Source organism: Phyllobates terribilis, unplaced genomic scaffold, assembly GCF_046119375.1.
Source record: "Phyllobates terribilis strain yellow unplaced genomic scaffold, ASM4611937v1 Scaffold_4__5_contigs__length_816908805, whole genome shotgun sequence".
Taxonomy (NCBI): domain Eukaryota; kingdom Metazoa; phylum Chordata; class Amphibia; order Anura; family Dendrobatidae; genus Phyllobates; species Phyllobates terribilis.
Genome location: NW_027362764.1, coordinates 680,163,372 through 680,188,791, shown reverse-complemented (window position 1 = coordinate 680,188,791; position 25,420 = coordinate 680,163,372). Strand labels below are relative to the sequence as shown.

The 25,420-nt window shown below is 47.7% G+C and overlaps 9 pseudogenes; all 9 read right to left on the bottom strand.

Moving 5' to 3' along the window:
* Nucleotides 1-116: 116 nt before the first annotated feature.
* Nucleotides 117-236, bottom strand: LOC141269516 (5S ribosomal RNA; annotated as a pseudogene).
* A 1,723-nt stretch (nucleotides 237-1,959) lies between these two features.
* Nucleotides 1,960-2,079, bottom strand: LOC141269642 (5S ribosomal RNA; annotated as a pseudogene).
* Nucleotides 2,080-7,757: 5,678 nt separating this feature from the next.
* LOC141269123 (5S ribosomal RNA) lies at nucleotides 7,758-7,877 on the bottom strand (annotated as a pseudogene).
* A 621-nt stretch (nucleotides 7,878-8,498) lies between these two features.
* On the bottom strand, nucleotides 8,499-8,617 carry LOC141268238 (5S ribosomal RNA; annotated as a pseudogene).
* A 939-nt stretch (nucleotides 8,618-9,556) lies between these two features.
* On the bottom strand, nucleotides 9,557-9,676 carry LOC141269329 (5S ribosomal RNA; annotated as a pseudogene).
* A 7,375-nt stretch (nucleotides 9,677-17,051) lies between these two features.
* LOC141269189 (5S ribosomal RNA) lies at nucleotides 17,052-17,170 on the bottom strand (annotated as a pseudogene).
* Nucleotides 17,171-18,099: 929 nt separating this feature from the next.
* LOC141268302 (5S ribosomal RNA) lies at nucleotides 18,100-18,219 on the bottom strand (annotated as a pseudogene).
* A 620-nt stretch (nucleotides 18,220-18,839) lies between these two features.
* Nucleotides 18,840-18,958, bottom strand: LOC141267530 (5S ribosomal RNA; annotated as a pseudogene).
* Nucleotides 18,959-19,899: 941 nt separating this feature from the next.
* Nucleotides 19,900-20,019, bottom strand: LOC141267458 (5S ribosomal RNA; annotated as a pseudogene).
* Nucleotides 20,020-25,420: the final 5,401 nt, after the last annotated feature.

The window sequence follows — 25,420 nt, the reverse complement described above, 5'->3', positions numbered from 1 at the left end:
CCAACTGGCTCAGAGGCCTTGGGGCTTCCATCAACTAAGTTACTTAAGGTCGGTGTCCGGCAAGGCGCCGTTCCATGCTAGCCGAGCTGGGCAGTAGGGCAAAACGTCATCAAAATGGTCTACAGCACCCGGTGTTCCCAGGAGTTATCCCATCCAAGTACTGTACGAGCCCAGCCCTGCTTTGCTTCCGAGATCAGACGAGGTCAGGCGTATCCAAGGTGGTATGGCCAGTAGACGCTGCTCGATCCATCACTCGGCCAGCCTTTCTCAGGATCGCTTGGTGGCGAGCAATCTGGCCGTGACGGGGTGGGCTCCGAAGGGTCCATGCAAAGGCTGTGCCGTCCCTACAGGTGTGGTTTATTTAGCAGTGATTCACCCGCCGCATCAGGTGTCTTCAAAAATGGCTCGGCGCAGGGTCTCCTGCAGGCTAAACCCTTCATCGTGGTAATGTGACAGAAAGAGAAAGCTGGACCCGTAACTTGGGGACGAAGCGAGACGTCCAGGGGTGAATGAAGGAAGAGGGTGAGATGGTTGCCAATGACTTTGAGCTGCTCTTCAGGGGGGAGGGTCGTGTTGCCTGCAAAGGTCTTCTGCTTGGGGTTATCAGTGGTTGCCTCCAGCCACGCGAGAGACGCTGGTCCTGGTGAAAAGGAGCCTAGTATTAAAAGTAAATAAGCAACAATGCTGGAGGCCCACGGTGATCAGAAGGATGCTGGTATTTTGCAGAGATGAAATAGCGCAAGAGAGAAAGTAAATGAAAAAAAGAAAAGAGAATGAATGTGTGCACTTGTGAAAGGGAATGGAAAAAAGGCATAGAAGAGAGTGCCCCCTGCTGGTGGAAGGAAGGAAAAAGCAAAAGCCTACAGCACCTTGTATTTGCAGGTGGTCTCCCATCCAATTTGTAACCAGGCCCAACTCTGCTTAGCTTCCAAGATCAGACAAGATCGGGTGTGTTCAGGGTGGATTGGCGGTAGGCACTGGCAAGCCTCTCACTTGCTGCTTTTCTACTTTGAAGACACAGACAAGCCTCTCACTTGCTGCTTTTCTACTTTGACGTTTGGCTGCTGGCTGCCCTTTCCAGTGCTCAGCAAGACCAGGTCCTTTTGTGCTTTCCCTTTTCTTCAATTTTTTGGCTGGCTTCCTTAAAAGGTCTTGTAGACACAACGCCCCACTCAGAGCCGCTGAGCTCACTGATCGGCTGCAGCGCTGTCGACGGAACGTCAGCTTCACGGCCAATGCCACAGGCCGGGAGCAGAGGCGAGACTCACCTGTAGACCCGGGTAGGGTGAGTAGAGCGCGGTTAGTTGCTTTCTAATAGGCTGCAGCCGGGGATTAACTTTTAATGAAAGGGAACAATCCCTTTGACTGTCTGCAGCGCGCCACACCTAGGAAGCGCACTCTCACACACAAGCCAGCATGCACACGTGCTCGCACGTGACAACACCCCCTATATGCCTCTACAACCTCTCCGTCACCATGCGTCAGACTCTCCTGCCTGTTTTATGATTTCAGGGCCCTAGCAGGAATCACCCCCCCCCTCCCCAATTCCTTCCGCACCTTCCTTGCCTTCCTTGCACTGAGGTTAGCTCTTTGGCAGCCGTCTGGCTTGGTTACACAAGCTTCTTTGCAGAGAAACATGTTACTTCTGCTGGCCCTCGCTAGGCAGCCGGCATCCAAAACCTTCCCTGGGCACCTGCTGAAAGCCTGGCCCCTTCACGGCCCCGGGTGCTTTTAACACCATCATTTCCACACGGCGAGCTGCGGAGTCAATAAGCACTCCTAGCCGTGGCAAGGAGCTCGGAGTCAGGCCTGCGTGAAGGCGGCAGTGTAGCGTACTTAGCTGCCAACTGGCTCAGAGGCCTTGGGGCTTCCATCATCTAAGTTACTTAAGGTCGGTGTCCGGCAAGGCGCCGTTCCATGCTAGCCGAGCTGGGCAGTAGGGCAAAACATCATCAAAATGGTCTACAGCACCCGGTGTTCCCAGGAGTTAACCCATCCAAGTACTGTACGAGCACAGCCCTGCTTTGCTTCCGAGATCAGACGAGATCAGGCGTATCCAAGGTGGTATGGCCAGTAGACGCTGCTCGATCCATCACCCGGCCAGCCTTTCTCAGGATCGCTTGGTGGCGAGCAATCTGGCCGTGACGGGGCGGGCTCCGAAGGGTCCATGCAAAGGCTGTGCCGTCCCTACAGGTGTGGTTTATTTAGCAGTGATTCACCCGCCGCATCAGGTGTCTTCAAAAATGGCTCGGCGCAGGGTCTCCTGCAGGCTAAACCCTTCATCGCGGTAATGTGACAGAAAGAGCAAGCTGGACCCGTAACTTGGGGACGGAGCGAGACGTCCAGGGGTGAATGAAGGAAGAGGGTGAGATGGTTGCCAATGACTTTGAGCTGCTCTTCAGGGGGGAGGGTCGTGTTGCCTGCAAAGGTCTTCTGCTTGGGGTTACCGGTGGTTGCCTCCAGCCACGCGAGAGACGCTGGTCCTGGTGAAAAGGAGCCTAGTATTAAAAGTAAATAAGCAACAATGCTGGAGGCCCACAGTGATCAGAAGGATGCTGGTATTTTGCAGAGATGAAATAGCGCAAGATAGAAAGCAAATGAAAAAAGAAAAGAGAATGAATGTGTGCACTTGTGAAAGGGAATGGAAAAAAGGCATAAAAGAGAGTGCCCCCTGCTGGTGGAAGGAAGGAAAAAGCAAAAGCCTACAGCACCTGGCATTCCCAGGCGGTCTCTGTTAAATGGTTAATTATGGAAATTCATTTGGAATGTTAATCGATAATCATTTTTCTGAGTTCTATGCCTCAGCCATCATGTCTAGTTGACATGCGCTATTTGTGTGTGTATTTTTGGTTCACTACCATATGTAGAACAGGTGTCCATGCGACTGGCTATAAAAGCCCATGGTACAGAAAGGGGGGGCTCTCTTGCTCTGCCCACCCCACAAGACACAGAATCTTCATGCTGAGAAGCAGATGACATGTAGGCCTGGAAACATGCTGGACAAAGACATGATTTACCAGCCAGGATCCAAGGAAAGATGGGTGAATCTCAACAATTAAGCTAATTATGGACAAATGGACAATTACTTTATAACTAATTATTGTATGTACCTGCTGCAATCTGATTCTTTTTAATGGACAATCCAAGAATAAATAGGTACATTTTTTTATAAAAATATCGTGATATTGATACTTTGAGAAGTACTCAGTAGAAAAAAATAATACAGGAAGAGTATTATTTTACAATGGTGAGCCAGCCAGTCCTGTTTTTTTGTTTTTTAAATTAAGTAAGTGAATTTCTTCCGTGAACAAGGGGGGAGTCCTGACGAGCTGAACAGCTGTTGTTCACGTGTCAGTAAATTCACTAGTTTGTCACGAGAAGCAGAAAGGACCTACAGACTGAGGAAAGACAGGAAGCAGAGGTACTAACAAGGAACAGAATCACACAGGAAAAGAATCAGACGAACTGAAGACAGGACGTGCTGATAAAGAGAAGCCAAGGAATCTTAAGGTAAGCAAAATATGGATATAATTTCTTCTTTTGCTAAACAAAGTAATATTAATTTCAAAGTTAATGTAGGAGATGACATAGAAGTTTTGTGGCTCAGTTTATACAAAGAATGTGAATTGCAGAATTTACAGTTAACTTCTCAATTGGTAAATAGAGACAAACAGAAATTGAGAAATATTCTACATTTGGTAGATTTTTTTCATAGTCTTGTGTTAGAGATTTCTAAGCAGGAAAATAGTGTAGAAGTGTCAGACGGTGATACTGATTCTGACTGTAATGTGGAAAATGAACAAGAAGTAAGACACGTGTCTGTAACTGAAGGTGACCTTGGGTCTGACCAAGAGACGGACATACAGAAACCTGACATGGGAGGAGACATGACTGACATACGAGAAACCGACATACTAGGTGATGTGGGAGGAGACGTGAGTGACGTAGGAGGAACGGACGTACAAGAGCCACTAAAAATATCAGAGAATTCTGGAATTACCCAGGCTCAATGCCAAATTAAAATGAGGAAAAATTTGCTGAAATTATACAAAATCATGCCAAAATATGATGTCAAAATCCATGCCTGTAGAAATTCAGAGACATTTGAGAGCTTCTCTGATAAGTTTGATTTATCCAATGAGGAGAGGAATCAATTATTTAAAATATGGATTCCTGTGACATTGTCCAGACGTTTACATTTAATGCCCTGTGAAAATGACTCTCCTAATGGATGGGAAAATGATTCGGACAGATTAAGATATTTGATTTATTGTGTCACAAAGGATTTTCCCAACATAGAAGATCTGCAGAAACTAAGGATTGGTAGGAAGGAATGTACATATACATTCATGTCCATATTTGAACGGTTGTACAAAGCTCTCATCAAAAATGGAAAAGTACAACATATGATAACAACTTTTGTACAAAAATTCAAATTCCTAAATTCAGTGTCCCAAGTTATGGCATCACAAAAAAATTCATTATTTGAATGTGCGCAGATGCTGGATTTTGTTAGAAAACATGAGAATCGTGAAAAGAAAATAAATCAAGCTAAATTTATAAAACCAGGAAAGGTAAAATCTTACCAAAATCCAATATCAAACTCTCCTAGACTGAGTCATCCCCATAGTGAACTCTATCAAATACGCAGAAGATTTCATATATGTTATAAGCCATATCAGCCAGTGCAAAGATCCATCTCTCCACAGAATGAGTTAATTCTCAGTCAGAACTGTGATTCTCTAAAAAGGAAAATGGCTGAAACTGATGGACAGAGACAGGTGAGACGACCAACTCACAGTGACGTCATGGAATGTGGACAGAACAACAGGCAGTTCTCTGAGGTTTTGAAGGATAGAAAAATGACTTTCCTAAATAGGGCGATCCTGGGGATATTTGAGAGAGACAGAAGTTTTGGTTTAGGGAGTAGCTAAGGAAAAACTGCAATTATAATGTTGTATCAAAATGTAATACAATGTCTCAATATTTATTTATAATCTTATACAGTAAAATTGTAGTTACATAGTTTCTAATAGTACATATATATATATATATCTATATACACTTGTCTAAGTAGAGATTGCGTATAATTGTATTTATATATACGTTTATAAAATATATATATATATATTAATTAATAAATTAGAACTTCATATATATAAATTTAAGTAGCAATATTTTGAATTACATTAGAACCAACCAATATATGTATAAGATATTTAAATAATTCTGTTTCTGTATGAATTTGATATTTAATTTTATTTTCTTATATTTCCTTAGAGTTTTCATTCCAAAGCAGGATTTGATCAAAGAACTCTAAAATGGATTTATTTCTTTATTCACACAGGAAGTGAAAAAATTGCATGATTTTATGTGTATAACATTTTAAAATAATAACAATATATCTAGTTGAACTATAATATATATGTAATACTTATTAATTCTTTTGTGTTGCTAATATTTTCTGTGCAAGAAGTGTTCGTGCAAATTAAAGTAGCTTTACAGCATGACGTGTGACAGCTGCGGACTTTGAACTTTGAGCTAATAGTATAGGATCCCATTCATTCTATTTTCAACTGATGTAACTTAAGACCGGGCAGCCAGTGAAAAAAGAATCTAAGACAAGAGTTTTTTCAAGTGTCTGAAATTCCAGTGACTTACTCTCATATTATATAATATGTACTTTGGGAATATTCAAAGAAATATAAAGATATTCAATTGATATGGCAATGCGCATTAATAAATTGGAATACAACAATTTTGGGTTAAATATATATATATCTAAAACTTCATATGTGGAATGTTTGAGTTGAACAGATCTGTGAATGTCAGAGTGAAGGTGACAGATGAGTAAATCAGCAGCTGCTAAGTGTGATTGATGTGACAGAGGCCTCGTATGTTTGTATGTTTGAAAAAAAAAATGTTTCTTTATGTGAAGGTACAAAAATATATTTAATTCTGAGGAAATTATAATACATAATTAGGTATTATCTACATATATATTTCTATATTTCTTTAATAATTATTATTTCTTGATTTAACTAATAGTGGATAAGGGCAACCACACATCAAAATGGTTTACAAAGCAAATTTATATTTAGAATAATTTTCCACATGATAATATTCTTGAATAACTATAATATTATTTTTAATGGTTACCTAAATAGGTACACACCTCTCTTTAGTCAAATCTATGCTACTCATCGATATGAAATTTATGCACAATATTTCTAGAAGAATAATTATTTTTAATTTGGTTCTGATATATACATAAATTTTATAAAATAATATTTTTGGTATTAAGGGGGAAAATGTGTTTTTGATCCTGATTACATAATCACTTTTGATCAATACTTATTTTCCACACATTTTAATAAAGAAGAAATAATAATAAGGTACTATGGTATAATTAAGAAGGGTATTACATGCAAAGTTGCATAATTTAATATTTTTTGGTGGTACAAGGTTATGACAAATATGAAATCATCCAGATAATGGAGATATAAGGGTATTTTTTATGGAGAATATAATTACTCTGCATTTGTCATTAAAATTTAAAGGCCTTATTTTTATTTTTATTCTTATTTTTACTCTTAATTTTATTTTTCATTTTTAAAATTTTATTCTTACTTTATACTTCTTATTTTTCTATTTTTTCATTTTTTAATTCTCATTTGATTTTATTTGAGTTCAATATCTCAATTGAGAAAACACATTAATATTTAATAAAGTAATGTCTAATACAAGGCCCAACCCTGCTTAGCTTCTGAGATCAGATGAGATTGGGCGTGTTCAGGGTGGTGTGGCCGTAGGCAGAGACAAGCCTCTCACTTGCTGCTTTTCTACTTTGACGTCTGGCTGCCGGCTGCCCTTTCCAGTGCTCAGCAAGACCAGGTCCTTTTGTGCTTTCCGTTCTCTTCAGTTTTTTTGCTGGCTTCCTTAAAAGTTCTTGTAGACAGAATGCCCCACTCAGAGCCGCTGAGCTCACTGATCGGCTGCAGCGCTGTCGACGGAACGTCAGCTTCACGGCCAATGCAACAGGCCGGGAGCAGAGGCGAGACTCACCGGTAGACCCGGGTAGGGTGAGTAGAGCGCGGTTAGTTGCTTTCTAATAGCCTGCAGCCGGGGATTAACTTTTAATGAAAGGGAACAATCCCTTTGACTGTCTGCAGCGCGCCACACCTAGGAAGCGCACTCTCACACACAAGCCAGCATACACACGTGCTCGCACGTGACAACACCCCCTATCTGCCCCTACAACCTCTCCGTCACCATGCGTCAGACTTTTCTGCCTGTTTTATGATTTCAGGGCCCTAGCAGGAATCACCCCCCCCTTCCACAATTCCTTCCGCACCTTCCTTGACTTCCTTGCATTGAGGTTAGCTCTTTGTCAGCCGTCTGGCTTGGTTACACAAGCTTCTTTGCAGAGAAACATGTTACTTCTGCTGGCCCTCGCTAGACGGCCGGCATCCAAAACCTTCCATGGGCACCTGCTGAAAGCCTGGCCCCTTCACGGCCCCGGGCGCTTTTAACACCATCATTTCCACACGGCGAGCTGCGGAGTCAATAAGCACTCCTAGCCGTGGCAAGGAGCTCGGTGTCAGGCCTGCGTGAAGGGCGGCGGGGTAGCGTACTTAGCTGCCAACTGTCTCAGAGGCCTTGGGGCTTCCATCATCTAAGTTAATTAAGGTCGGTGTCCGGCAGGGTGCCGTTCCATGCTAGCCGAGTTGGGCAGTAGGGCAAAATGTCATCAAAATAGTGTACAGCACCCGGTGTTCCCAGGAGGTATCCCATCCAAGTACCGTCCGAGCCCAGCCCTGCTTTGCTACCGAGATCAGACGAGATCAGGCGTATCCAAGGTGGTATGGCCAGTAGACGCTGCTCGATCCATCGCCCGGCCAGCCTTTCTCAGGATCGCTTGGTGGTGACCAATCTGGCCGTGATGGGGCGGGCTCCGAAGGGTCCATGCAAAGGCTGTGCCGTCCCTACAGGTGTGGTTTGTTTAGCAGTGATTCACCCGCCGCATCAGGTGTCTTCAAAAATGTCTCGGCGCAGGGTTTCCTGCAGGCTAAACCCTTCATCGCGGTAATGTGACAGAAAGAGCAAGCTGGAACCGTAACTTTGGGGCCGAGCGAGACGTCCAGAGGTGAATGAAGGAAGAGGGTGAGATGGTTGCCAGTGACTTTGAGCTGCTCTTCAGGGGGGAGGGTCGTGTTGACTGCAAAGGTCTTCTGCTTGGGGTTACCGGTGGTTGCCTCCAGCCACGCGGGAGACGCTGGTCCTGGTGAAAAGGAGCCTAGTATTAAAAGTAAAGAAGCAACAATGCTGGAGGCCCACGGTGATCAGAAGGATGCTGGTATTTTGCAGAGATGAAATAGCGCAAGAGAGAAAGCAAATGAAAAAAAGAAAAGAGAATGAATGTGTGCACTTGTGAAAGGGAATGGAAAAAAGGCATAGAAGAGAGTGCCCCCTGCTGGTGGAAGGAAAGAAAAAGCAAAAGCCTACAGCACCTGGTATTCCCAGGCTGTCTCCCATCCAAGTACTAACCAGGCCTGACACTGCTTAGCGTCCAAGATCAGATGAGATCAGGCGTGTTCAGGGTGGTGTGGCCGTAGGCAAAGACAAGCCTCTCACTTGCTGCTTTTCTACTTTGACGTCTGGCTGCCGGATGCCCTTTCCAGTGTTAGCAAGACCAGGTCCTTTTGTGCTTTCCCTTCTCTTCAATTTTTTTGCTGGCTTCCTTAAAAGGTCTTGTAGACACAACGCCCCACTCAGAGCCGCTGAGCTCACTGATCGGCTGCAGCGCTGTCGACGGAACGTCAGCTTCACGGCCAATGCCACAGGCCGGGAGCAGAGGCGAGACTCACCGGTAGACCCGGGTAGGGTGAGTAGAGCACGGTTAGTTGCTTTCTAATAGCCTGCAGCCGGGGATTAACTTTTAATGAAAGGGAACAATCCCTTTGACTGTATGCAGCGCGCCACACCTAGGAAGCGCACTCTCACACACAAGGCAGCATGCACACGTGCTCGCACGTGACAACACCCCCTATCTGCCCCTACAACCTCTCCGTCACCATGCGTCAGACTCTCCTGCCTGTTTTATGATTTCAGGGCCCTATCAGGAATCACCCCCCCTCCCCAATCCCTTCACCACCTTCCGCACCTTCCTTGCACTGAGGTTAGCTCTTTGTCAGCCGTCTGGCTTGGTTACACAAGCTTCTTTGCAAAGAAACATGTTACTTCTGCTGGCCCTCGCTAGGCGGCCGGCATCCAAAACCTTCCCTGGGCACCTGCTGAAAGCCTGGCCCCTTCACGGCCCCGGGTGCTTTTAATGCCATCATTTCCACACGGCGAGCTGCGGAGTCAATAAGCACTCCTTGCCGTGACAAGGAGCTCGGTGTCAGGCCTGCGTAAAGTCGGCGGGGTAGCGTACTTAGCTGCCAACTGGCTCAGAGGCCTTGGGGCTTCCATCATCTAAGTTACTTAAGGTCGGTGTCCGGCAAGGCGCCGTTGCATGCTAGCCGAGCTGGGCAGTAGGGCAAAACGTTATCAAAATGGTCTACGGCACCCGGTGTTCCCAGGAGGTCTCCCATCCAAGTACTGTCTGAGCCCAGCCCTGCTTTGCTTCCGAGATCAGACGAGAATGGGCGTATCCAAGGTGGTATTGCCAGTAGACGCTGCTTGATCCATCGCCCGTCCAGCCTTTCTCAGGATCGCTTGGTGGCGAGTGTAACATACCTGGCGGCGTCCTTGCATAGTGGTCCATCTCCCACTGTGCAAGAGCGCGCACTTGATCTCCTGTCCAGAATGTCTCTCTGGCTTCCCTCCATGCTGTCTGTTTGTGTCTGTTTCTGCTGCTTAAGGGCGGCGCCCGATCACTTCCTGCTTTTTGTACCTGCTGTTTGTCACACCCCTTGTGCGTCCTCAGCCTATTGCTGTCTGTCATCCGGTATATAGCTCAGCTGCTCCCATCTATCCCTGCCTGAGCATAGTGTTTCATTCAGTGTGTGCTTGCACTCTGAAGGTGCCAGGTCCCGTTCTTTGTCTCCTGCCTTGCGGTATCAGTTCCCGTGTCTGAACTGAGTCCTGTCTATGTCTCCTGCCTTGCGGTATCAGTTCCCGTGTCTGAACTGAGTCCTGTCTTTGTCTCCTGCCTTGCGGTATCAGTTCCCGTGTCTGAACTGAGTCCTGTCTATGTCTCCTGCCTTGCGGTATCAGTTCCAGTGTCTGAACTGAGTCCTGTCTGTGTACTCTTGCCTGCTGCCTCTCCTGGAGGCTGTATTTCCAGTCCTGTCTGAACACGCTCCTAACCTGTTCCTCCCGCCTTCTAGGGGCAGATTACCTAGACCCGCTCCTGTATCTTTTCTGTCCTGTCTGAACACGCTCCTTGCCTGTTCGTCCCGCCTCTCTGGGGGCCGTATTCCCAGACCCGCTCCTGTATACCGCTGCAGTGTCGGTCTCCTCCGTACACTCAGTTCCAGTCTGAACTCTCTCCTATCCTTTACCTGTTTTGTCTCTATGTCCGTTCCCTTCCTTTTTCTGCAGAGTCTGAACTCGTACCTAACTCCTGCTTGTTGTCTCTGTACTCCCGTTTGTGAGTTTGTGGTCCACTCGCTACTTCACTGCAAGTACCCTGTGGGTATCTGGCTCTGCCTTTCTCTTCCTGTCTGTTCCGTGTGAACAGAGCCCTGTCCCCCCTGCTCTGCTTTGTTTGCCGCTCTGCGGTTTCCGCTCTGATCCTGCCTTGTTTACCGCTCTGCGGTTTCCGCTCTGCTCCTTCCTTGTTTACCGCTCTGCGGTTTCCGCTCTGCTCCTGCCTTGTTTACCGCTCTGCGGTTTCCGCTCTGCTCCTGCTTAGCTTGCCGCTCTTGCGGTTTCTGCCCTGCTCTTGCCTTGCTGGCCGCTCCTGCGGTTTCTGCTCTGCTCCTGCCTTGTTTGCCGCTCTGCGGTTTCCGCTCTGCTCCTGCCTACTTAGCCGCTCTGCGGTTTCCGCTCTGCTCCTGCCTACTTAGCCGCTCTGCGGTTTCCGCTCTGCTCCTGCCTTGTTTACCGCTCTGCGGTTTCCGCTCTGCTCCTGCCTTGTTTGCCGCTCTGCGGTTTCCGCTCTGCTCCTGCCTACTTAGCCGCTCTGCGGTTTCCGCTCTGCTCCTGACTTGTTTACCGCTTTGCGGTTTCCGCTCTGCTCCTGCCTTGTTTACCGCTCTGCGGTTTCCGCTCTGCTCCTGCCTTGTTTACCGCTCTGCGGTTTCCGCTCTGCTCCTGCTTAGCTTGCCGCTCTTGCGGTTTCTGCCCTGCTCTTGCCTTGCTGGCCGCTCCTGCGGTTTCTGCTCTGCTCCTGCCTTGTTTGCCGCTCTGCGGTTTCCGCTCTGCTCCTGCCTACTTAGCCGCTCTGCGGTTTCCGCTCTGCTCCTGCCTACTTAGCCGCTCTGCGGTTTCCGCTCTGCTCCTGCCTTGTTTACCGCTCTGCGGTTTCCGCTCTGCTCCTGCCTTGTTTGCCGCTCTGCGGTTTCCGCTCTGCTCCTGCCTACTTAGCCGCTCTGCGGTTTCCGCTCTGCTCCTGACTTGTTTACCGCTTTGCGGTTTCCGCTCTGCTCCTGCCTTGTTTACCGCTCTGCGGTTTCCGCTCTGCTCCTGCCTTGTTTACCGTTCTGCGGTTTCCGCTCTGCTCCTGCTTAGCTTGCCGCTCTTGCGGTTTCCACTCTGCTCTTGCCTTGCTTGCCGCTCCTGCGGTTTCTGCTCTGCATCTGCTCGCTGCTCCGGCAGTCCTGTCCTGCTCTGCTTCTGCTCGCTGCTCCGGCAGTCCCGTCCTGCTCTGCATCTGCTCGCTGCTCCGTCAGTCCTGTCCTGCTCTGCTTGCGCTCGCTGCTCCGGCAGTCCCGTCCTGCTCTGCTCTTACCCACCGCTTCGGGCTTTCCCTCTCTGCTGTGTTTGGCTGCTGCATCTGCGGTTCTGTTTCTGTGACCCAGTCTGTACCTGGTCTTGTCCTCTCTGTGCTCCAGCCCATCCTTTCGGCCAGTACCTCCCCGCCTGCATACTCGCCTGTATCCACCCGTCTGCATACCTGCCATGTTCGCTGATATCCACCAGTCTGTGCCAGCCTAACCTGCCTGTTCCAGTAATCCCTGTGTGGGTCAACCCCCGTGTTCGGAGTTTGATCTGGAGTAGCACCTGGTCCCTCTGCTCGGATTCTCCTTGGTGCACTGGCGTCGTATGCCGCCGTGCCACCTTGGTCGCATCGGCCAGATACTTAGTCACGCCCCTCCAGGCACTCTCCGGTTCATGGTCCAGTGGAACCACTACTCCCGCACACGCCAGTCAGTCCGGGCATGTGCATAACAGCATGCTCAGGCCATGGTTCCGGTTGAGCCCCACGGCCTTCGCTCTCTGAGACGTTTTCTAGTGAATACATGTATTAAAAATAAATAGATAAATTTTTTTTTCCCTTAGCTGAGTTCCAGGCGAATTACGCACCGTCCAGATTGATCTATCAGCTCTCGTTCCTGCGGATCCGCCACGATACTATGGGGATCCAAGACAGTGTCGTGCATTTGTGGAGCAATGCATGCTACACTTTAAGGCCTACCCTCTCTATTTTCCTTCCGATTGGGCTAAAGTGGCCTTTATGATTGACTACCTAGCGGGTGATGCCTTGAAATGGGTCACCCCCCTATGGGAAGCATGGGATCCTGTCGTCCTTGACCTGCAGGCCTTTCTGGTGGCCTTTCGTGTGGTCTTCCAGGACCCTAACCCTGAAGCCCCTGCTGAAGCTTCACTTCCCAATATCCCGGAGCAGCCCCGATGGGTAATGTGTGTGGGTAGCGCAATAGTCCTCCAGCCCAATGAGACTACTGCCCACCCAGAATCCTCACAGGGTGACTACGCTTTCCGGAATACTTCTCCCAACCTCAAGAGGCAGTCCAGACGTGCTAGTCGTAGAGGCAAGCCGTCACGCCAGGGTCTGTCCTCCCTGAGACCTCCTGACCCCAACCTTGAAGTCCCTACTGAAGCTTCATCTCCCTGTATCCCGGAGAAGCCCCAACGGGTAATGTGCGTGGGTAGTGCACCAGTTCTCCTGCCCTAAGAGACTTCTGCCCATCCAGACTCCACACAGGAGAACTTCCTGCACCCGGCATCAGATGCTTCACCCACTTTAACCGGTGTGCATGTCCAAGGATGCTCCAAAGCTGTGGTTACCTCAGAGTCTGTGCACCTCTACTACCTGGTGGAGGACCCCCTGTTGCCTCCTGAATCCTCCGGGATACCACTCGATAACAAATGGAGAGAGACTTCTCTACACCCGGTACTCGATACTTTGTCCGCTTCGTCCTGTGAGCCTGACAATGGGTACCCCAAAGTGGTAGTTACCCCCGAGTCTCTACAACCCTCCAACCAGGCAGAGGACCTCCAGTTGTCTCCTGAACCCTTCGGGGTGCTACCTGGTAGCGAAAGGACAGAGACTCTCCTATACTCTGTACCTGATACCTCGCTCGCTTCATCCAGTGAGTCCAACCTAGTGTACTCCGAAGCAGAGGTTAACCATGAGTCTCTACACCCCTCTGACCAGGCAGAGGACCTCCAGTTGTCTCTAGAACCATTCGGGGTGCCACCTGGTGGTGAATGGACAGAGACTTTCCTATATCCTGGATCTGATACCTCGCTTGCTTCGTCCAGTGAGTCCGACCTAGTGTACTCTGAAGCAGAGGTTACCCGTGAGTCTCTACACCCCTCTGACCAGGCGGAGGACCGCCAGTTGTCTCCAGAACCCTTCGGGGCGCCACCTGGTGGTGAATGGACAGAGACTTTCCTATACTCGGTACCCGATACCTCGCCTGCTTCGTCCAGTGAGTCCGACCTTGTGTACTCTGAAGCAGATGTTTTCTCTGAGCCTCTGCACTCTTCTGACCTGGCGGAGGACCTCCAGTTGTTTCCTGAATCCTCCGGGGTACCACCAGATAACAAAGAGGCAGTGACTTTTCCTCATCCTGTACCTGATAACCCGTCTATTTCTTCCTGTGAGCTTGACAAGATGTACCTCGAAGCAGAGATTACCCCCAAGTCTCTGTCCCCCTCCAACCCGGTGGAGGACTTCCAGTTGTCTCCTGTACCCTCTGGGATGCCCCCTGAATGTATGTGGAGTGAGACTTCCTTGTGTGCTGTTCCTGGTACTCCACCCATTTCGTCTGTTGCTAAGGGTGGCTGGATGGGAGGTAGCATCCTAGCTACCCAGAGGAGACCAGTTTTTCCGGTGGACAGTGGAAGTGATCTCTTCGAAGGGAAGAATTGGCCCTCAAATTCCCTGCGGGAGATTCTGGCAGGCCTGAAGAAGAGGGGGCGTAAGGGGGGGGTACTGTAACATACCTGGCGGCGTCCTTGCATAGTGGACCATCTCCCACTGTGCAAGAGCGCGCACTTGATCTCCTGTCCAGAATGTCTTTCTGGCTTCCCTCCATGCTGTCTGTTTGTGTCTGTTTCTGCTGCTTAAGGGCGGCGCCCGATCACTTCCTGCTTTTTGTACCTGCTGTGGGTCACACCCCTTGTGCGTCCTTAGCCTATTGCTGTCTGTCACCTGGTATATAGCTCAGCTGCTCCCATCTATCCCTGCCTGAGCATAGTGTTTCATTCAGTGTGTGCTTGCACTCTGAAGGTGCCAGGTCCCGTTCTTTGTCTCCTGCCTTGCGGTATCAGTTCCCGTGTCTGAACTGAGTCCTGTCTATGTCTCCTGCCTTGCGGTATCAGTTCCCGTGTCTGAACTGAGTCCTGTCTTTGTCTCCTGCCTTGCGGTATCAGTTCCCGTGTCTGAACTGAGTCCTGTCTATGTCTCCTGCCTTGCGGTATCAGTTCCCGTGTCTGAACTGAGTCCTGTCTGTGTACTCTTGCCTGCTGCCTCTCCTGGAGGCTGTATTTCCAGTCCTGTCTGAACACGCTCCTAGCCTGTTCCTCCCGCCTACTAGGGGCCGATTACCTAGACCCGCTCCTGTATCTTGTCTGTCCTGTCTGAACACGCTCCTTGCCTGTTCGTCCCGCCTCTCTGGGGGCCGTATTCCCAGACCCGCTCCTGTATCCCACTGCAGTGTCGGTCTCCTCCGTACACTCAGTTCCAGTCTGAACTCTCTCCTATCCTTTACCTGTTTTGCCTCTATGTCCGTTCCCTTCCTTTTTCTGCAGAGTCTGAACTCGTACCTAACTCCTGATTGTTGTCTCTGTACTCCCGTTTGTGAGTTTGTGGTCCACTCGCTACTTCACTGCAAGTACCCTGTGGGTATCTGGCTCTGCCTTTCTCTTCCTGTCTGTTCCGTGTGAACAGAGCCCTGTCCCCCCTGCTCTGCTTTGTTTGCCGCTCTGCGGTTTCCGCTCTGCTCCTGCCTTGTTTATCGCTCTGCGGTTTCCGCTCTGCTCCTGCCTTGTTTACCGCTCTGCGGTTTCTGCTCTGCTCCTGCCTTGTTTACCGCTCTGCGGTTTCCGCTCTGCTCCTGCCTTGTTTACCGCTCTGCGGTTTCCGCTCAGCTCCTGCTTAGCTTGCCTCTCTTGCGGTTTCTGCCCTGCTCTTGCCTTGCTTGCCGCTCCTGCGGTTTCTGCTCTGCTCCTGCCTTGTTTGCCGCTCTGCGGTTTCTGCTCTGCTCCTGCCTTGTTTGCCGCTCTGCGGTTTCCGCTCTGCTCCTGCCTACTTAGCCGCTCTGCAGTTTCCGCTCTGCTCCTGCCTTGTTTACCGCTCTGCGGTTTCCGCTCTGCTCCTGCCTTGTTTACCGCTCTGCGGTTTCCGCTCTGCTCCTGCCTTGTTTACCGCTCTGCGGTTTCCGCTCTGCTCCTGCTTAGCTTGCCGCTCTTGCGGTTTCCACTCTGCTCTTGCCTTGCTTGCCGCTCCTGCGGTTTCTGCTCTGCATCTGCTCGCTGCTCCGGCAGTCCTGTCCTGCTCTGCTTCTGCTCGCTGCTCCGGCAGTCCCGTCCTGCTCTGCATCTGCTCGCTGCTCCGGCAGTCCTGTCCTGCTCTGCTTGCGCTCACTGCTCCGGCAGTCCCGTCCTGCTCTGCTCTTGCCCACCGCTTCGGGCATTCCCTCTCTGCTGTGTTTTTGTCTACTGCATCTGCGGTTCTGTTTCTGTGACCCAGTCTGTACTGGGTCTTGTCCTCTCTGTGCTCCAGCCCGTCCTTTCGGCCAGTACCTCCCCGCCTGCATACTCGCCTGTATCCACCCGTCTGCATACCTGCCGTGTTCGCTTATATCCACCAGTCTGTGCCAGCCTAACCTGCCTGTTCCAGTAATCCCTGTGTGGGTCAACCCCCGTGTCCGGAGTTTGACCTGGAGTAGCACCTGGTCCCTCTGCCCGGTTTCTCCTTGGTGCACTGGCGTCGTATGCCGTCGTGCCACCTTGGTCGGATCGGCCAGATACTTAGTCACGCTCCTCCAGGCACTCTCCAGTTCATGGTCCCGTGGAACCACTACTCCCACTCACGCCAGTCAGTCCGGGCGTGTGCATAAAAGCGAGCAATCTGGCCGTGACGGGGCGGGCTCCGAAGGGTCCATGCAAAATCTGTGCCGTCCCTACAGGTGTGGTTTGTTTAGCAGTGATTCACCCGCCACATCAGGTGTCTTCAAAAATGTCTCGGCACAGGGTCTCCTGCAGGCTAAACCCTTCATCGCGGTAATGTGACAGAAAGAGCAAGCTGGACCCATAACTTGGGGGCGGAGCGAGACGTCCAGGGGTGAATGAAGGAAGAGGGTGAAATGGTTGCCAGTGACTTTGAGCTGCTCTTCAGGGGGGAGGGTTGTGTTGCCTGCAAAGGTCTTCTGCTTGGGGTTACCGGTGGTTGCCTCCAGCCACGCGGGAGACGCTGGTCCTGGTGAAAAGGAGCCTAGTATTAAAAGTAAAGAAGCAACAATGCTGGAGGCCCACGGTGATCAGAAGGATGCTGGTATTTTGCAGAGATGAAATAGCGCAAGAGAGAAAGCAAATGAAAAAAAGAAAAGAGAATGAATGTGTGCACTTGTGAAAGGGAATGGAAAAAAGGCATAGAAGAGAGTGCCCCCTGCTGGTGGAAGGAAGGAAAAAGCAAAAGCCCACAGAACCTGGTATTCCCAAGTGGTCTCCCATCCACGTACTAACCAGGCCTGACCCTGCTTAGCTTCCGAAATCAGATGAGAGCAAGCGTGTTCAGGGTGGTGTGGCCGTAGGCAGAGACAAACCTCTCACTTGCTGCTTTTCTACTTTGAAGTCTGGCTGCCGGCTGCCCTTTCCAGCGCTCAGCAAGACCAGGTCCTTTTGTGCTTTCCCTTCTCTTCAATTTTTTTGCTGGCTTCCTTAAAAGGTCTTGTAGACAGAACGCCCCACTCAGAGCCACTGACCTCACTGATCGGCTGCAGCGCTGTCGACGGAACGTCAGCTTCACGGCCAATGCCACAGGCCGGGAGCATAGGCGAGACTCACCGGTAGACCCGGGTAGGGTGAGTACAGCGCGGTTAGTTGCTTTCTAATAGCCTGCAGCCGGGGATTAACTTTTAATGAAAGGGAACAATCCCTTTGACTGTCTGCAGCGCGCCACACCTAGGAAGCGCACTCTCACACACAAGCCAGCATGCACACGTGCTCGCACGTGACAACACCCCCTATCTGCCCCTACAACCTCTCCGTCACCATGCGTCAGACTCTCCTGCCTGTTTTATGATTTCAGGGCCCTAGCAGGAAGCACCCCCCCTCCCCAATCCCTTCCTTGCCTTCCTTGCCTTCCTTGCACTGAGGTTAGCTCTTTGTCAGCTGTCTGGCTTGGTTACACAAGCTTCTTTGCAGAGAAACATGTTACTTCTGCTGGCCCTCGCTAGGCGGCCGGCATCCAAAACCTTCCCTGGGCACCTGCTGTAAGCCTGGCCCCTTCACGGCCCCGGGTGATTTTAACGCCATCATTTCCACACGGCGAGCTGCGGTGTCAATAGGCACTCCTAGCCGTGGCAAGGAGCTCGGTGTCAGGCCTGCGTGGTAGCGTACTTAGCTGCCAACTGGCTCAGAGGCCTTGGGGCTTCCATCATCTAAGTTACTTAAGGTCGGTGTCCGGCAAAGCGCCGTTCCATGCTAGCCGAGCTGGGCAGTAGGGCAAAACGTCATCAAAATGGTCTACAGCACCCGGTGTTCCCAGGAGGTATCCCATCCAAGTACTGTCCGAGCCCAGCCCTGCTTTGCTTCCGAGATCAGACGAGTTCAGGCGTATCCAAGGTGGTATTGCCAGTAGACGCTGCTTGATCCATCGCCCGGCCAGCCTTTCTCAGGATCGCTTGGTGGCGAGCAATCTGGCCATGACGGGGCGGGCTCCGAAGGGTCCATGCAAAGGCTGTGCCGTCCCTACAGGTGTGGTTTGTTTAGCAGTGATTCACCCGCCACATCAGGTGTCTTCAAAAATGGATCGGCGCAGGGTCTCCTGCAGGCTAAACCCTTCATCGCGGTAATGTGACAGAAAGAGCAAGCTGGACCCGTAACTTGGGGGCGGAGCTAGACGTCCAGGGTGAATGAAGGAAGAGGGTGAGATGGTTGCCAGTGACTTTGAGCTGCTCTTCAGTGGGGAGGGTCGTGTTGCCTGCAAACGTCTTCTGCTTGGGGTTACCGGTGGTTGCCTCCAGCCACGCTGGAGACGCTGGTCCTGGTGAAAAGGAGCCTAGTATTAAAAGTAAAGAAGCAACAATGCTGGAGGCCCACGGTGATCAGAAGGATGCTGGTATTTTGCAGAGATGAAATAGCGCAAGAGAGAAAGCAAATGAAAAAAAGAAAAGAGAATGAGTGTGTGCACTTGTGAAAGGGAATGGAAAAAAGGCATAGAAGAGAGTGCCCCCTGCTGGTGGAAGGAAGGAAAAAGCAAAAGCCTACAGCACCTGGTATTCCCAGGCAGTCTCCCATCCAAGTACTAAACAGGCCCAACCCTGGTTAGCTTCTGAGATCAGACAAGATCAGGCATGTTCAGGGTAGTGTGGCCATAGGCAGCGACAAGCTTCTCACTTGCTGCTTTTCTACTTTGAAGTCTGGCTGCCGGCTGCCCTTTCCAGTGCTCAGCAAGACCAGGTCCTTTTGTGCTTTCCCTTCTCTTCAATTTTTTTGCTGGCTTCCTTAAAAGGTCGTGTAGACACAACGCCCCACTCAGAGCCGCTGAGCTCACTGATCGGCTGCAGCGCTGTCGACGGAACGTCAGCTTCACAGCCAATGCCACAGGCCGGGAGCAGAGGCGAGACTCAACGGTAGACCCGGGTAGGGTGAGTAGAGCGCGGTTAGTTGCTTTCTAATAGGCTGCAGCCGGGGATTAACTTTTAATGAAAGGGAACAATCCCTTTGACTGTCTGCAGCTCGCCACACCTAGGAAGCGCACTCTCACACACAAGCCAGCATGCACACGTGCTCACACGTGACAACACCCCCTATCTGCCCCTACAACCTCTACGTCACCATGCGTCAGACTCTCCTGCCTGTTTTATGATTTCAGGGCCCTAGCAGGAATCACACCCCCTTCCCAATTCCTTCCTTGCCTTCCTTGCCTTCCTTGCACTGAGGTCAGCTCTTTGGCAGCCGTCTGGCTTGGTTACACAAGCTTCTTTGTAGAGAAACATGTTACTTCTACTGGCCCTCACTAGGCGGCCGGCATCCAAAACCTTCCCTGGGCACCTGCTGAAAGCCTGGCCCCTTCACGGCCCCGGGTGCTTTTAACGCCATCATTTCCACACGTCGAGCTGCGGAGTCAATAAGCACTCCTAGCCGTGGTAAGGAGCTCGGTGTCAGGCCTGTGTGAAGGGCGGCGGGGTAGCGTACTTAGCTGCCAACTGGCTCAGAGGCCTTGGGGCTTCCATCATCTAAGTTACTTAAGGTCGGTGTCCGGCAAGGCGCCGTTCCATGCTAGCCGAGCTGGGCAGTAGGGCAAAACGTCATCAAAATGGTCTACAGCACCCGGTGTTCCCAGGAGGTCTCCCATTCAAGTACTGTCCGAGCCCAGCCCTGATTTGCTTCCGAGATCAGACGAGATCGGGCGTATCCAAGGTGGTATGGCCAGTAGACGCTGCTCGATCCATCGCCCGGCCAGCCTTTCTCAGGATCGCTTGATGGCGAGCAATCTGGCCGTGACGGGGCGGGCCCCGAAGGGTCCATGCAAAGGCTGTGCCGTCCCTACAGGTGTGGTTTGTTTAGCAGTGATTCACCCGCCGCATCAAGTGTCTTCAAAAATGGCTCGGCGCAGGGTCTCCTGCAGGCTAAACCCTTCATCGCGGTAACGTGACAGAAAGAGCAAGCTGGACCCGTAACTTGGGGGCGGAGCGAGACGTCCAGGGGTGAATGAAGGAAGAGGGTGAGATGGTTGCCAGTGACTTTGAGCTGCTCTTCAGGGGGGAGGGTCGTGTTGCCTGCAAAGGTCTTCTGCTTGGGGTTACCGGTGGTTGTCTCCAGCCACCCGGGAGACGCTGGTCCTGGTGAAAAGGAGCCTAGTATTAAAAGTAAATAAGCAACAATGCTGGAGGCCCACGGTGATCAGAAGGATGCTGGTATTTTGCAGAGATGAAATAGCGCAAGAGAGAAAGCAAATGAAAAAAAGAAAAGAGAATGAATGTGTGCACTTGTGAAAGGGAATGGAAAAAAGGCATAGAAGAGAGTGCCCCCTGCTGGTGGAAGGAAGGAAAAAGCAAAAGCCTACAGCACCTGGCATTCCCAGGCGGTCTCTGTTAAATGGTTAATTATGGAAATTCATTTGGAATGTTAATCGATAATCATTTTTCTGAGTTCTATGCCTCAGCCATCGTGTCTCGTTGACATGCGCTATTTGTGTGTGTATTTTTTGTTCACTACCATATGTAGAACAGGTGTCCATACGACTGGCTATAAAAGCCCATGGTACAGAAAGGGGGGGCTCTCTTGCTCTGCCCACCCCACAAGACACAGAATCTTCATGCTGAGAAGCAGATGACATGTAGGCCTGGACACATGCTGGACAAAGACATGATTTACCAGCCAGGATCCAAGGAAAGATGGGTGAATCTCAACAATTAAGCTAATTATGGACAAATGGACAATTACTTTATAACTAATTATTGTATGTACCTGCTGCAATCTGATTCTTTTTAATGGACAATCCAAGAATAAATAGATACATTTTTTTATAAGAATATCGTGATATTGATACTTTGAGAAGTCCTCAGTAGAAAAAAATAATACAGGAAGAGTATTATTTTACAATGGTGAGCCAGCCAGTCCTGTTTTTTTGTTTTTTAAATTAAGTAAGTGAATTTCTTCCGTGAACAAGGGGGGAGTCCTGACGAGCTGAACAGCTGTTGTTCACGTGTCAGTAAATTCACTAGTTTGTCACGAGAAGCAGAAAGGACCTACAGACTGAGGAAAAACTGGAAGCAGAGGTACTAACAAGGAACAGAATCACACAGGAAAAGAATCAGACGAACTGAAGACAGGACGTGCTGATAAAGAGAAGCCAAGGAATCTTAAGGTAAGCAAAATATGGATATAATTTCTTGTTTTGCTAAACAAAGTAATATTAATTTCAAAGTTAATGTAGGAGATGATATAGAAGTTTTGTGGCTCAGTTTATACAAAGAATGGAACGGACGTACAAGAGCCACTAAAAATATCAGAGAATTCTGGAATTACCCAGGCTCAACTCCAAATTAAAATGAGGAAAAATTTGCTGAAATTATACAAAATCATGCCAAAATATGATGTCAAAATCCATGCCTGTAGAAATTCAGAGACATTTGAGAGCTTCTCTGATAAGTTTGATTTATCCAATGAGGAGAGGAATCAATTATTTAAAATATGTATTCCTGTGACATTGTCCAGACGTTTACATTTAATGCCCTGTGAAAATAACTCTCCTAATGGATGGGAAAATGATTCGGACAGATTAAGATATTTGATTTATTGTGTCACAAAGGATTTTCCCAACATAGAAGATCTGCAGAAACTAAGGATTGGTAGGAAGGAATGTACATATACATTCATGTCCATATTTGAACGGTTGTACAAAGCTCTCATCAAAAATGGAAAAGTACAACATATGATAACAACTTTTGTACAAAAATTCAAATTCCTAAATTCAGTTTCCCAAGTTATGGCATCACAAAAAAATTCATTATTTGAATGTGCGCAGATGCTGGATTTTGTTAGAAAACATGAGAATCGTGAAAAGAAAATAAATCAAGCTAAATTTATAAAACCAGGAAAGGTAAAATCTTACCAAAAGCCAATATCAAACTCTCCTAGACTGAGTCATCCCCATAGTGAACTCTATCAAATACGCAGAAAATTTCATATACTGTATGTTATAAGCCATATCAGCCAGTGCAAAGATCCATCTCTCCACAGAATGAGTTAATTCTCAGTCAGAACTGTGATTCTCTAAAAAGGAAAATGGCTGAAACTGATGGACAGAGACAGGTGAGACGACCAACTCACAGTGACGTCATGGAATGTGGACAGAAGAACAGGCAGTTCTCTGAGGTTTTGAAGGATAGAAAACTGTCTTTCCTAAATAGGGCGTTCCTGGAGATATTTGAGAGAGACAGAAGATTTGGTTTAGGGAGTGGCTAAGGAAAAACTGTAATTATAATGTTGTATCAAAATGTAATACAATGTCTCAATATTTATTTATAATCTTATACAGTAAAATTGTAGTTACATAGTTTCTAATAGTTCATGTATATATATATATATATATATATATATACTTGTCTAAGTAGAGATTGCGTATAATTGTATTTATATATACGTTTATAAAATATATATATATCTATTAATTAATAAATTAGAACTTCATATATATAAATTTAAGTAGCAATATTTTGAATTACATTAGAACCAACCAAAATATGTATAAGATATTTAAATAATTCTGTTTCTGTATGAATTTGATATTTAATTTTATTTTCTTATATTTCCTTAGAGTTTTCATTCCAAAGCAGGATTTGATCAAAGAACTCTAAAATGGATTTATTTCTTTATTCACACAGGAAGTGAAAAAAATGCATGATTTTATGTGTATAACATTTTAAAATAATAACAATATATCTAGTTGAACTATAATATATATGTAATACTTATTAATTCTTTTGTGTTGCTAATATTTTCTGTGCATGAAGTGTTCGTGCAAATTAAAGTAGCTTTACAGCATGACGTGTGACAGCTGCGGCCTTTGAACTTTGAGCTAATAGTATAGGATCCCATTCATTCTATTTTCAACTGATGTAACTTAAGACCGGGCAGCCAGTGAAAAAAGAATCTAAGACAAGAGTTTTTTCAAGTGTCTGAAATTCCAGTGACTTACTCTCATATTATATAATATGTACTTGGGGAATATTCAAAGAAATATAAAGATATTCAATTGATATGGCAATGCGCATTAATAAATTGGGATACAACAATTTTGGGTTAAATATATATATATACAGTACAGACCAAAAGTTTGGACACACATTCTCATTTAAAGATTTTTCTGTATTTTCTTGACTATGAAAATTGTACATTCACACTGAGGGCATCAAAACTATGAATTAACACATGTGGAATTATATACTTAACAAAAAAGTGTGAAACAACTGAAAATATGTCTTATATTCTAGGTTCTTCAAAGTAGCCACCTTTTGCTTTGATGACTGCTTTGCACACTCTTGGCATTCTCTTGATGAGCTTCAAGAGGTAGTCACCGGAAATGGTCTTCCGTCAATATTGAAGGAGTTCCCAGAGATGCTAAGCACTTTTTGGCCCTTTTGCCTTCACTCTGCGGTCCAGCTCACCCCAAACCATCTCGATTGGGTTCAGGTCTGGTGACTGTGGAGGCCAGGTCATCTGGCCTAGCACCCCATCACTCTCCTTCTTGGTCAAATATCCCTTACACAGCCTGGAGGTGTATTTGGGGTCATTGTCCTGTTGAAAAATAAATGATGGTCCAACTAAACGCAAACAGGATGGAATAGCATGCCGCTGCAAGATGCTGTGGTAGCCATGCTGGTTCAGTATGCCTTCAATTTTGATTAAATCCCCAACAGTGTCACCATCAAAGCACCCCAACACCATCACACCTCCTCCTCCATACTTCACGATGGGAACCAGGCATGTAGAGTCCATCCGTTCACCTTTTCTGCGTCGCACAAAGACACGGTGGTTGAAACCAAAGATCTCAAATTTGGACTCATCAGACCAAAGCACAGATTTCCACTGGTCTAATGTCCATTCCTTGTGTTGTTTAGCCCAAACAAGTCTCTTCTGCTTGTTGCCTGTCCTTAGCAGTGGTTTCCTAGCAGCTGTTTTACCATGAAGGCCTGCTGCACAAAGTCTCCTCTTAACAGTAGTTGAAGAGATATGTCTGCTGCTAGAACTCTGTGTGGCATTGACCTGGTCTCTAATCTGAGCTGCTGTTAACCTGCGATTTCTGAGGCTGGTGACTCGGATAAACTTATCCTCAGAAGCAGAGGAGACTCTTGGTCTTCCTTTCCTGGGGCGGTCCTCATGTGAGACAGTTTCTTTGTAGCGCTTGATGGTTTTTGCAACTGCACTTGGGGACACTTTCAAAGTTTGCCCAATTTTTCAGATTGACTGACCTTAATTTCTTAAAGTAATGATGGCCACTCGTTTTTCTTTACTTAGCTGATTTTTTCTAGCCATAATACAAATTCTAACAGTCTTTTCAGTAGGACTATCAGCTGTGTATCCACCAGACTTCTGCACAACACAATTGAAGGTCCCAACCCCATTTATAAGGCAAGAAATCCCACTTATTAAACCTGACAGGGCACACCTGTGAAGTGAAAACCATTTCCGGTGACTACCTCTTGAAGCTCATCAAGAAAATGCCAAGAGTGTGCAAAGCAGTCATCAATGCAAAAGGTGGCTACTTTGAAGAACCTAGAATAGAAGACATATTTACAGTTGCTTCACACTTTTTTTGTTAAGTATATAATTCCACATGTGTTAATTCATAGTTTTGAAGCGTTCAGTGTGAATGTACACTTTTCATAGTCATGAAAATACAGAAAAATCTTTAAATAAGAAGGTGTGTCCAAACTTTTGGTCTGTACTGTATATCTAAAACTTCATATGTGGAATGTTTGAGTTGAACAGATCTGTGAATGTCAGAGTGAAGGTGACAGATGAGTAAATCAGCAGCTGCTAAGTGTGATTGATGTGACAGAGGCCTCATATGTTTGTATGTTTGAAAAAAAAAAAATGTTTCTTTATGTGAAGGTACAAAAATATATTTAATTCTGAGGAAATTATAATACATAATTAGGTATTATCTACATATATATATTTCTATATTTCTTTAATAATTATTATTTCTTGATTTAACTAATAGTGGATAAGGGCAACCACACATCAAAATGGTTTACAAAGCAAATTTAAATTTAGAATCATTTTTCACATGATAATATTCTTGAATAACTATAATATTATTTTTAATGGT